This window comes from Phodopus roborovskii, unplaced genomic scaffold, assembly GCF_943737965.1.
Source record: "Phodopus roborovskii unplaced genomic scaffold, PHOROB, whole genome shotgun sequence".
NCBI classification, from domain to species: domain Eukaryota; kingdom Metazoa; phylum Chordata; class Mammalia; order Rodentia; family Cricetidae; genus Phodopus; species Phodopus roborovskii.
In genome coordinates this window covers 16,326,493-16,340,141 of record NW_026126549.1, presented here as the reverse complement: position 1 = coordinate 16,340,141, position 13,649 = coordinate 16,326,493, and positions in this window count along the sequence as shown.

Here is a 13,649-nt window from a genome sequence, read left to right as displayed (position 1 = left end):
AGTATTTATAAATAGGTATGAAGATTACTGGGTGATAGAGACAGATCATGTCTCTAGTGAATCAGATAGTCTTTATTCAAGGGGATAAAAATAAACCTTGTCAGGTGGGTAGCGATGCATATGCCTTCCCTGCTAAACCTTTCCTTCCAGTAAACAGATATTCCCCTTCAGTACTTGACACTTTTATGTCTATTAGCAAATTCATTTCAACATTGCCATTGTATGTGCCCATTCACTATCACTTATTGTTCTTGACATCTTACAGATTTACTTTTTAATGAATGAAGGAAGCGAAATCTTAATATATGTTTTGGAGTAGAATGGGCCCTGATGCTACCTTCTCAGGGCATCTGTTGGAGTACAGTTAGTACTTTGCTAATGTGGTCAACTGGATCCTGTAAATGACTATCCTTGATTTGTCCTTTTCTGACTTTTTCCTGTGATAGTCATTGAGTGACTTGAACCTTTGACCCTTTCTCATGGAATTACTGCCCACTAGCCAGATGCCCTACATTCACAGCTCATACAGAAAGCACAGATGAGCCACCACATTCCCACCCTGGGAGGCACTGGTCAAACAAAACAAAACAAAACAAAACAAAACAACAAAACCCCAACATCCCCCAAGTCATAAATATGTATGGATGTATACATGTGTATAAAAGATTAGCATAAGATAGTTCAGGTTCTCAAACATTAGGCTAATGACCAAAAGAACAAGATTAACTTAACCAAATCAGGGCCACACAAAAATACAGGGTGCCACAGCTAATCATTGAGTGGAACTCCTGGAATCCAGTTGCAGAGAGGGAAGAGTGATAAGAAAATGGGGGCAAGACCAGGCTATAGAAACGCACAGACACAGTTGACCTGAACAAGGGGGAGCTCATGGACACCCAGACTGATAGCTGGGAAACCAGCATTGGACAGACTCAGACCCCCTGAACATGGGTCTCAGAAGGCCTGGGCAGTAAAAGGGACCTCTGACAATGGAACCAAGGTATATCCCTGGTGCACAAAAGGACTTTGGGAGCACATTCCCCATGTAGGGATACTCCCTTAACCCAGAGGCAGGAGGGAGGGCCTAGTCCCTACTCCAAATGACTTGACATATTTAGATGATCCCTCCTGGAAGGTATCACCCTCCCTGTGGAGTGGGGGGGATGGGATGGGAGGGTGGGGGGATGGGAGGGTGGGAGAGAGGAAGGGAGGAAGAAGGAACTAGAATCAATATGTAAAATAAGAAAAATTATACACACACACATACACACATATAGGTAAAATACAGGGTGCTTGTCTTTTAATTCAATATTCTGTTTTAGTAGGCTATTGTATGTACACAATGGTGTATATAGAATTATTAAAATAGGTATGAGTTATAGTACATGATACCTGTAGTTTTTTTTTTTTTTTTTTTTTTTTTTTTTCATTTTAAGTTTTAAGTTTTATTGCATTAAGATCAGATAGGATAAACAAGTATTTCAGTTCTGATTTCGTTAAGATTTGTTTTTTTTTTTTTTTTTTTTTTTTTTTTTTTTTTCTTTTTTTTTTTTTTTTTTTTTTTTTTGCATATAGAGTATTTTTTATTTAATTTTATATAACAAAGTCCAATTAAATGAAAACAAACATTTATACACAATATTTGGGAATTTGGGCGTCGTTCTTTCCAAACTACTTCCTGCTGGTAAGGGGCGCTGTCTTGGGGGATTCGAAGAAGATTCAGATATCCTAGCTGTAGTCTGTAGGGCTGTTTTGTCCAGCTGTTTGGAATGTAGGATCAGCTTGTACTCTGTTTCAGGCGGTCTGGTGTGATCAAACCACATTAGTCTGGAAGGAATCCACATCTTTTCATTTTCTGTGGAAACAAAAATAGAAATACTTTTCCCCAGTAACTTGTTCTTCAACTTAAATTTTGGAGTCAAAGCGTTTTTTTTTTTTTTTTTTTTTTTTTTATTATTATTATTTTACATGTCGATCCCAGTTCCCTCTCCCTCCCTCCCTCCCCTCCAGCCCTCCCTCCCTCCTTCCCTCCCTTTTGCCCTCTCTACCCTCTCCCATGCACTCTAAACACCCTCCCCTCCCAACCCCCCACCACAATACAATATGTAGGGGAATGCCATCCAGTTGGGGTCATGTAGATCTGACAGGTCCTGTGAAGTAGGGACTAGGGCTTCTCTCCTATCTCTAGAATAAGGCAGTTATCCCTCCATGGGGGATATGTTTGCAAAGTCCTTTTGTGCACCAGGGATACATCCTGGCTCCACTGTCTGAGGTCTCTTAGACTGCTCAGACCTTCTGGCTGAGACCCATATTCAGGGGAGTCCGAGTCAGACCTCTGTTGGCTTCCCAGCTATCAGTCTAGTGGCCCTTAGCTCCTCCTTGTTCAGGTAAGCTGTCTCTATGTACTTCTACCGCATGGTCTTGTCCTCTCCATCTGCTTCTGGGTTCTAGTTTGACTCAGTGTTTATGTATGGGTGTTTGCTCCTGTTTTCAACAGGCATTAGTTGAGGACTCCATGGAGAAGTTAGTTGTTGATCTCACTCTCCGGGAAGGGCATTTATGATAGCCTTTCCACGGAAGCTGAGATTGTTATTTGGGAGCAGTCTTGTAGTTCCCTCGACCTTTCTTTGTGTTCAACTTTATCTTCAAACCAATATTGGCTCCCTCTTTTATGTTCTCTCTCTCTGTCTCTGTCTCTCTCTCTCTTTCCTATTTTCCATTCCTAACCAGGCTCAATCCTCCTAGTCACACATGCCTTCCCTCTCCTCCCTCTCATTTTCTCCTACTTCTCTCTCCATTAGCTGTCCTCCCCCACTATACCTGAGGTCTGGGGGACTTGTCCCTTCCCAGTTCTGTGAGGGACTTTATATGAATCTCTTAGAATACAACTTGTATCCTAGTTCCTCTGGTGATGTGAATTATAGGCTGGTGATCATTTGATCTAGGTCTAAAATCCATATATGAGTGAGTACATACTGTGTTCCTCTTTTTGTGACTGGGTTACCTCATTCAGGATGGTTTCTTCAAGTGCCATCCACTTGCCTGCGAATTTCAAGATACCATTATTTTTTTCTGCAGAGTAGTATTCCATTGTGTAGATGTGCCACATCTTCATTAACCATTCTTCAATTGAAGGGCATCTAGGTTGCTTCCAGGTTCTTGCTATTACAAATAGTGCTGCTATGAACATAGTTGAACAGATGTCTTTGTTGCATTGATGTGAATCCTTTGGGTATATGCCTAAGAGGGGGATTGCCGGGTCCTGTGGTAAACTAATTCCCATTTTCCTGAGGAACCGCCATACTGATCTCCAAAGTGGCTGTATGAGTTTGCACTCCCACCAGCAGTGGAGGAGTGTTCCACTTTCTCCACATCCTCTCCAACATAAGTCATCACTGGTGTTTCTAATTTTAGCCATTCTGGCAGGGGTAAGATGGTATCTCAAAGTTGTTTTGATTTGCATTTCCCTGATAGCTAAGGATGTGGAGCATTTTCTTAAGTGTCTTTCAGCCTTTTTGATTTCCTCCATTGAGAATTCTTTCTTCAGTTCTGTACCCCATTTTTTAATAGGGTTATTTGGTGTTTTGTTGACTAGTTTCTTGAGTTCTTTGTATATTTTGGAGATCAGCCCTTTGTCGGATATAGGATTAGTGAAAATCTTTTCCCAGTCAGTGGGCTGCCGTTTGGTCTTGTCAACTGTGTCCTTTGCCTTACAGAAGCTTCTAAGTTTGAAGAGGTCCCATTTATTAATTGTTTCTTTCAGTGTCTGTGCCCCTGGAGTTATGTTCAAGAAGCGGTCTCCTATACCAATTTGTTCAAGGGTACCTCCTACTTTCTCTTCTAAGAGGTTCAATGTGGCTGGATTGATGTTGAGGTCTTTGATCCATTTGGACTTGAGTTTTGTGCATGGCGACAGACATGGGTCTATCTGCAGTCTTCTACACACCCTCATCCAATTGTGCCAGCACCATTTGTTGAAGATGCTGTCTTTGCCCCATTGTATCATTTTAGCTGTTTTGTCGAAAATCAGGTGTTCATAGGTGCATGGATTAATATCAGGATTTTCAATTCGATTCCATTGGTCTACCTGTCTATTTTTATGCCAATACCAGGCTGTTTTCAGAACTATAGCTCTGTAGTAGAGCTTAAAGTCAGGAATGGTGATGCCTCCTGATGTTCTTTTATTGTATAGGGTTGTTTTGGCTATCCTGGGTCTTTTGTTTTTCCATATAAAGTTAATTATTATCCTTTCAAGGTCGGTGAAGAATTGTGGTGGGATTTTAATGGGGATTGCATTGAATCTGTAGATTGCTTTTGGTAAGATTGCCATTTTTACTATGTTTATCCTACCTATCCAAGAGCATGGGAGGTCTTTCCATTTTCTGGTATCTTCTTTAATTTCTTTCTTTAGAGTCACAAAGTTCTTATTATATAGATCTTTTACTTGTTTGGTAAGCGTTACACCAAGATACTTTATGTTGCTTGTGGCTATTGTAAAGGGTGATGTTTCTCTGATTTCTTTCTCTGCCTCTTTGTCGTCTGAAAAAAATAGGGCTACTGATTTTTTTGAGTTTATCTTGTATCCTGCTAGTTTGCTGAAGGTGTTTATCAGCTGTAGGAGTTCCCTGGTAGAGTTTATTGGGTCGCTTATGTAAACTATCATATCATCTGCAAATAGAGACAGTTTGACTTCTTCCTTTCCAATTTGGATGCCCTTGATCTCCTTTTGTTGTCTTATAGCATTAGCTAGAACTTCTAGTACGATATTGAAGAGATATGGAGAGAGAGGACAGCCTTGTCTTGTTCCTGATTTTAGAGGAATTGGCTTAAGTTTCTCTCCATTCAGTTTGATGTTGGCAGTTGGTTTGCTGTATATTGCTCTTATTATGTTTAGGTATGTTCCTGTTATCCCTGACCTCTCTAATACCTTTATCATGAAAGGGTGTTGAATTTTATCGAAGGCTTTTTCTGCATCTAGGGAGATAATCATATGGTTTTTCTTTTTCAGTTTGTTTATATGGTGGATCACGTTGATAGATTTTCGTATGTTAAACCATCCCTGCAATCCAGGTATGAAGCCTACTTGATCATGGTGGATGATTTCTCTGATGTATTTTTGAATTCGGTTTGCCATTATTTTATTGAGTATTTTTGCATCGATGTTCATCAGGGATATTGGTCTGTAGTTTTCTTTCTTAGTTGTGTCTTTGTGAGGTTTGGGTACCAAAGTTATTGTGGCCTCATAAAAAGAGATTGGCAATAAACCTTCTGTTTCTATCTTGTGGAACAGTTTGAGGAGTAGTGGTATTAGTTCTTCCTTGAATGTCTGGTAGAATTCTGCACTGAATCCATCTGGCCCTGGACTTTTTTTCCTTGGAAGGCTTTCGATGACTGCTTCTATTTCATTTCGGGTTATAGGTCTATTTAAGTTGTTTGTCTGTTCTTGATTTAATTTTGGTAAGTGATAGTTATCCAGAAACTTGTCCATTTCCTTTGAATTTTCAATTTTTGTGGAATACAGATTTTCGAAGTATGACCTGAAAATTGTCTGGATTTCCTCTGTGTCTGTTGTTATGTTCCCCATTTCATTTCTGATTTTGTTAATTTGCATGTTCTGTCTCTGCTTTTTCGTTAATTTGGATAAAGGTTTATCAATCTTGTTGATTTTCTCAAAAAACCAACTCTTTGTTGCATTGATTTTTTGTATTGTTTTCCTGGTTTCTATTTTGTTGATTTCAGCCCTCAAGTTGATTATTTCCTGGCGTCTGCTCCTGCGGGTGAATTCGCTTCTCTCTGTTCTAAGGTTTTCAGTTGCGCTGTTAATTCATTTATGTGACTATCCTCTGTTTTCTTCATATGGGCACTTAGTGCAATGAACTTCCCTCGTAGCACTGCTTTCAAGGTGTCCCATAAGTTCGGGTATGTTGTATCCTCATTCTCGTTGAATATTAGAAAGTCTTTAATTTCTTTCTTTATTTCTTCTTTGACCCAGGAGTGGTGCAATTGCACATTGTTCAGTTTCCATGAGTTTGCAGGTTTTCTGCTATTTGTATTGTTGTTGAATTCCAATTTTAAAGCATGGTGGTCCGATAAGATACAGGGGACTATTTCTATTCTCTTGTATCTGTTGAGGTTTGTTATGTCTCCTAGTATGTGGTCGATTTTAGAGAAGGTTCCATGTGGAGCAGAGAAGAAGGTATATTCTTTTGTCTTTGGATGGAATGTTCTATAGATGTCTGTTAGCCCCAGTTGAGACATAACTTCTGTTAATTCTTTTGTTTCTTTGTTGAGTTTCTGATTTGTGGTCCTGTCTAGTGTTGAGAGTGGTGTATTGAAGTCTCCCACTATAAGTGTGTGAGGTTTTATATGAGCTTTGAGTTTTAGTAGTGTTTCTTTTACGAATGTGGGTGGCTTTGTATTAGGGGCATAGATGTTCAGAATTGAGACTTTGTGTTGATGGATTTCTCCTGAGATGAATATGAAATGACCATCTTCATCTCTTTTGACTAGTTTTGGTTTGAAGTCTAGCTTGTTAGATATTAGGATAGCTACGCCTGCTTGCTTCTTATTTCCATTTGATTGGAAAATCTTTTCCCAACCCTTTACCCTGAGGTAATGTCTATCTTTGGAGCTAAGATGTGTTTCTTGTATGCAGCAGAAGGATGGATTCTGTCTTCGTATCCATTCTGTTAATCTGTGTCTTTTTATAGGTGAGTTAAGACCATTAATGTTGAGGGTGAGTAAGGACCATTGATTGTTGATGGTTGTTTGATTTAGGTTTGTTGTTGGCAGTGGTATTGTGAATATATTTGTTCTGCTTCACCCTAGGTTTCTGGTGTAGTTGGATTATCTGTTGCCTACATTTTTGTGGGCGTAGTTACCTTCCTTGGGTTGGAATTTTCCTTCCAATACTTTCTGTAGGGCTGGATTTGTAGATACATATTGGGAAAATCTGGTTTTGTCATTGAATATCTTGTTCTCTCCATCTATATTGACTGAGAGTTTTGCTGGATATAGTAGCCTAGGCTGGCATCCGTGTTCTCTTAATACTTTTAGAACATCTATCCAGGACCTTCTGGCCTTGAGGGTTTCCATGGAGAAGTCAGGTGTAATTTTGATAGGTCTGCCTTTATATGTTACCTGTCCTTTTTCCTTCGCTGCTCTTAATATTTTTTCTTTATTCTGTATGCTAGGTGTTTTGATTATTATATGTTGAGGGGTCTTTTTTCTTTGGTCCAGCCTATTTGGGGTTCGGTATGCTTCTTGTACTTTCATGGGCATGTCCTTCTTCAGATTTGGAAAGTTTTCCTCGATGATTTTGTTGAATATGTTTTCAGCACCTTTGAGCTGGGCTTCCTCACCTTCCTCTATGCCTATTATTCTTAGGTTTGGCCTTTTCATGGTGTCCCACATTTCCTGGATATTGTGTGTTAAGGATTTGTTGGATTTATGGTTTTCTTTGGTCGATGAATCTATTTCTTCTAGTTTATCTTCTGCGCCTGAGATTCTCTCTTCCATCTCTTGAATTCTGTTGGTTATGCTTGTGTCCGTGGTTTCCGATTTTTTGCCCAGCTTTTCAATTTCCAGCTTTCCTTCCATTTGTGTTGCCTTTATTTTCTCAATTTCGGTTTTCAAATCTTGAACCGTTTCCTTCACCTGGTTAATTGTTTTTTCTTGGCTTTCTGTACTTTCCTTAAGGAATTTGTTCATTTCTTCCACTTTTTTGTTTGTTTTTTCCTCTATTTCTTTAAGGGATTTTCTCATATCTTCTTTGAGGGCCTCTATCATTTTTATGATGGTGATTTTTAAGTCATACCCTTCTGCTTCCTCTGCTTTGTTGTTGTGTTCCATTCTAGTTGGTGTAGATTCCCTAGATTCTGGTGGTGTCATGTTTGTCTTTCTGTTGTTAGGTGTTCTCTTGTATTGCCTTCTTCCCATAGTTTCTTCCTGTAGGTGTTGGTGGTGTCTCTTCCCTCTCTCTATGGTCCTTCCCAGATGGGCTTATGTGGATCAAAGATTCAATGTCTGTATCTCTGTGTGGTCCAAGCTCTCTAGGAGGCTTCTCTCTGGCCAATAGCCGGGAGAAGAGGACGAGGGCTGGACTGGAACTTGAGAAGGTTTTGCAGGGTAGTGGGATCTCACTGGAAACTGGCGCTCTCCAGCTGAGACCTCGTTCTTTGGCAGGGCCCGGATTTGGGGGTCAAGGATCTTGCCTGCAGGAACTCCAAGTGGACCCGCTGAGATAGGCGGATCTCTGGGAGGGGCCTGGGACTCCAGCAGAGGACTGGAGGCGGGGTCAGGGACCAAGCCGGTGGAAATTACAGGTGGTCCCACGTGGATAGTCAGGTCTCCTTTGTTCGGAGTTGCTCCGAGAGGTCTCCGAGTAGGGTGGACTGTTGGCTCCACCCTCTGTCCCAGTGCTCAACCAGAGCAGCAGGACCGTAGGTGGGGTAGGGCACAGGGTGGGGGGGGGTAGGCTGGAGGTTGGGATGGGTGGGGGTGTATCAGAGCTCCAAGGGTGCTCTCAAAGGGGACCGGAGACAGGAGCAGCAGGATCAGGGGCCAATCCAGGGAGTTCAGGCGGGGGAGGGGGGTAAAGAGGTTGAAGGGGACAGGCAGCCCCGATTGGGCCCAGACTCACCTCTGGCCAATAGCCGGCAGAAGAGGACGAGGGCTGGGCTGGAACTTGAGAAGGTTTTGCAGGGTAGTGGGATCTCACTGGAAACTGGCGCTCTCCAGCTGAGACCTCGTTCTTTTGCAGGGGCCCGGATTTGGGGGTCAAGGATCTTGCCTGCAGGAACTCCAAGTGGACCCGCTGAGATAGGCGGATCTCTGGGAGGGGCCTGGGACTCCAGCAGAGGACTGGAGGCGGGGTCAGGGACCAAGCCGGTGGAAATTACAGGTGGTCCCACGTGGATAGTCAGGTCTCCTTTGTTCGGAGTTGCTCTGAGAGGTCTCCGAAGTAGGGTGGACTGTTGGCTCCACCCTCTGTCCCAGTGCTCAACCAGCGCGGCAGGACCGTAGGTGGGGTAGGGCACAGGGTGGGGGGGGGTAGGCTGGAGGTTGGGATGGGTGGGGGTGTATCAGAGCTCCAAGGGTGCTCTCAAAGGGGACCGGAGACCGATACCTGTAGTTTTAACAGGTATGGATTTCAATCAGTTAAAAGGACAGAGGTTTCAGAGGTCATGGGAAACTTGGAGACTGTTCTTAGATTTACAAATCCTTTTCTTGCATCCTGACTGACTCAATACTGTGCTTTAGAGAGACACAGATATGAGAACATATGATTTCTTGTCATGTGAAGAGGAGGAGTCAGAGTTTATGATCATTCTTGTTATGATGAATGGAATCTATTTCTAGCACGCCTAGCCTAATAATAAATACGCTTTAGGTCATGAATTATAAAAACATTGACTCTTACCAAATAAATCAATAAAGTATCCCTTCAGAAATATTTCATTTTTCGACAGATATATGTAACCCAAATGTTTGTATCTCTTCAAATTCATATGTGAAAGTCTCAAATTCCAAAGTGATGATAAGACGATGGAGCCTTTGCGTGTATGTATGTGTGTGTGTGTGTGTGTGTGTGTGTTTAAATAAGTCATGAAGCATTAGTGACCTTATGTAAGAGCCCCTGGAAAGCTGTCTTGATCTACCCACTGTCAAGGGCACAGTGACAATACCATGTATGAATGAGGGAGTGAGGCCTCACTGGACACTTACTCTGCCAGTGCCCTGATTTTGGACTTTGCAATCCCCAGAACTGTGGGAAACAGATTACTGTTATTGTAAGAAGCTAATTCCTCAGCTTATGGTATTTTGTACATCAGCCCAAGAACTGAGACAATACAATGATCCATTTTAAGTGTAGCTATAGGACTCACAGGCAGTATCATATTTAATGGTTATCCCATAATTTTTCCTCTAGGCTTTCAGTGTTGCTCTTTTCTCTAGTTTTGTTGAAGTATCATCTCCACTGATAATGCTAGCTTTTTGTTTTGTTTTGTTTTGTTTTTTTGAGACAGGGTTTCTCTGTGTGGCTTTGGAGCCGAGTGCTGGGATGAAAGGCATGCACCACCAATGCCCTGCTTGTGGGCTTTGTTTTTAGTATTAAAGTATTTTTAGTTCTTACTGTCAAGACAATTTACTAAAATAATTGTATAAAAAGTTAAATTATAGTAAAAAAGGAACTATTTTATAACTCTATCCTATAGAGTGATCAGAGACCTTGTAAATGTTTCCGAGTACTTCATTTTAAATCTTCAATAGATGGTTGTGTGCATTTATTCACAAATAGATTTCATAAAAAAGGTATTGCTGTTCTTTTGAGTTTGTTTTCAAAATATAATGAAATCATTCCGTGTTCCTATATGTAAGGTCTAGAGTTGGACTGATTCTAATATCTGTCATGATTGTGTGATGCTGAAGCTGTTTCACTCTGCTGATCCTAGGGAATTTAATTTATAAAGTGGATAATAGTAAGTCCCTATTTTCCATACTGTTATGAGCAAATGTAACAATCCCTGAAAAATCTGCAACATCTCAAGACATCAATGAATGCAAGCAGACTTTCTTTGTCATCATGTTTGCATTTGATTTGTTTTATAGGTTGAGAGGATTCAGGAGGACTGGCTTGTTTTCATATCTCTTAGTGATCAAGTAAAAAATACGGCTGATAATCTGTTGACATAGCACTTGTGAATAATTCTTTTGGTGCATTTGATCTGCCTGTCAGGGGGCTAAGGGCCTCACTCTGTGTGACCATTGTTAACTACAGGTGAGTTGCAGTGCTTGGGACTCCATCAGACTGCAACTCTCTCATCAGGAAGACAAGTGAGGTGCTGTGGTTCGCAGCTGTGGGAATTAGATTTTGGCAGAATGGGGCCATTAATGGTTAACAAAAGAGCTACATGCTTGAGTTCATCGTAATAGCTAAGCTCCTACTGGGTTTCTGGAGATGCAGAAGTCATGGTAAATTAAGTCATGTCTAATTCTAAGTAAAATTTATTGCAAATTGGTCATACAATTGATTTAAAAAATGTCATTGCTCTATGGCAGCAAAGAGAGTTTTGAGCTTGGAAGAGACCACATTTCTGGAGTTTGGCCTATTCTTTCTTATAATGATGTAACAATGACTAAATTCCCATTTAAAAATAAAGTTGAAGCAATAGGCATGCATACATGGAGAGGGAAGCTCACAAGGCCTCAACTCTACATAAGGAATTATCAGAAACTAAGGGATGTTGAGAGTTGGAGAAATAGTCTTCCTCAGGGAGAAGCACACTGATTGGTTATCCAATACCAAATGGTCAGCCCTGAAAACATGTATACAAGTAACATTATACAGACTTGTCAGGTTGTACTTATGCAATTAGGGATGTGTGTGTGTGTGTGTGTGTGTGTGTGTATGTGTGTGCGCGTATGTGTGTAACAACAATTAATAAAAAAAGTCATGAATCTGAAAGAGAGAAATGAAGTATACATGGAAGTATCTAGAGAGAGAAAAGGGAAGGGGAATTGTAAATTATAATCTCAAATAAATTAATTTGGGGACTGTGTGTCCTATTGAAAATCATGTGAGTGCTTTTGATATATACTGTAAGAGCTAGATTCATACAAAGATGCTCAATGTTGAGTTGAATTTTATGGCATTCTTAGTACCTCTAGGACAGTGGTTCTCAACCTTTCTAGGGCTTCAATTCTTTAGTACAGTTCCTCTTGTTTTGTTGACCCCCACCCATAACATTATTTCATTTGCTACTTCATAACCGTAATTTTGCTACTACTATGATGTAAATATCTGTCATGTGACTCCATAGGGGCCATGGCCCTCAAGTTAAGAACCACTGCTGTGTGGGCTTATAAGACAAGGTTGAGAATTTCTCCTCTGGAATTAAATTCTCAATGTTACTCGTAAAAGCAAAGAGCAAATACAGGTAAGCAGATGTTAAACAAGTGGTGCAATCAACTTCACATTTAACATAATAACGATTATTAGAAGTTACTGGATGGAGAGATCACCTTGGGACTTGTGAGTGTAAACATAAAACTTAAGGTGCTTAATTTACATATTTGTTTTTTAGAGTTTTGGGAAAAAGAGCTACTTTCCATTGGAGTTGGCAATTTATGTGTTCTGGATGCTGAGGTGGGTGCCATATATTCATTTTCTCAGCATACAGGCCCATATTGCCTGTGAGGGTGTGAGGAGGGCCACGTGACCTTGTTCTCACTTGCATTCAAGGACTTCAGATTCAGACTTTTGGTATCACCTCCAAATTAGGCTACACAGGCGTGGGAACACATGGGAGACCTAAAAATATATTCGTTATGCAACGGGCCAATGGGGGGGAATTTTGAATGAATATTTGAAAATCTTGAGCATTCGGTATGAGGAGCACAATTTTTAAAATGCACTGCTTCAGATATTAGTTCTTGAAACATAAATATTTAAAATAGCTCACAGCACTTGAAATCATGGTTTCACCTTCTTACTTCCAGTGTGCTGGGAGTCTTAGACACTGGCAGTGGCCTGGACTCTTCCTAACCTTGAGAGGCCGTCCTCACTGGGCACAGGCCTCTGAGAGCACTAGAATAGTCAGTAGCTAAATTCAAGCAGCATCTTACCAATATAGCAGGATGACAGAGTAGAAGAGAAAGAACTATGGCAGAGGTGGGAGATGAGGTGGGGGTGGGGGAAGAGCGGGATAGGAATGGGGGTGGCAAGCAGATCATCTCAATGGGGCAGGAGATGCTGAATGCCATGTTCAAAGCCATTGCCACTTCAGTAGGATTATCCTTAAATAGTAGGCATGGAGTCTTGACTATCCATCCGGAAAATAAACACATTAGAAAAGTGCCTAGGGCAGTGTCCCTGCCTTACAGTTAATTGTTTAAAGGCAGAATTCAGGATGACAAGGCGCGGGGGCACTGCAGAAAGGTAATGCTTATTGGGTCTGACAGTTTAAAGTGCCAGGGAATTGTGTAGCTATCAGAAACAACACAATGTTAAACTTTCTTCCCTTGAAACATGCTTCTAGGGGCTGGGAGCGTAGCTCAAGTACAGCACTTACCTAGCATATGCGAGGCCCTGGTTCTACGGTCAGCACCATGAAAATATGTCAGCAACAACAGCAAAAGAAGAATGAGTTGTTCAGTGTTGAGATCCCCTTTTGTCCAGCTAGATAAGTTAGGGGGGCTCTGTACATATATATTAATATTCTGTAAAATGAGCGTCTGTTCTCTCACCCAGGGGAGACATTACAGCAGTCACATCAAGAAGCCAGGGCTGCGGTGGTTTCCTCAGCAGCTACACTCATTTCCATCAAAGTTGAACGGTCTTTTGCTTGCTTTTTCTGGAGTGGGCTTCGCCTAGTTTCTCTCTTTGCTTTCATCACTATTTGACGATTTGTACTTCGATTTCCTGTGGAAATCTTGCCGACATCCTGATGTAGCCGACTTAGAGAACATTATTTAAACAATTAGGATAATATTTGCTTTGAAATAGGATTCCTAGTTTTGCTCTATGGCTGTAATTTTAATTAGTCCTTTTGTTTTTATACATCTCTATCTTTTCTTCATTTTCTTATTTAAACAGAACTGGTCCCATTTTCTCATTTTACTAAAGACAGAATTAAAAACATGCTCTT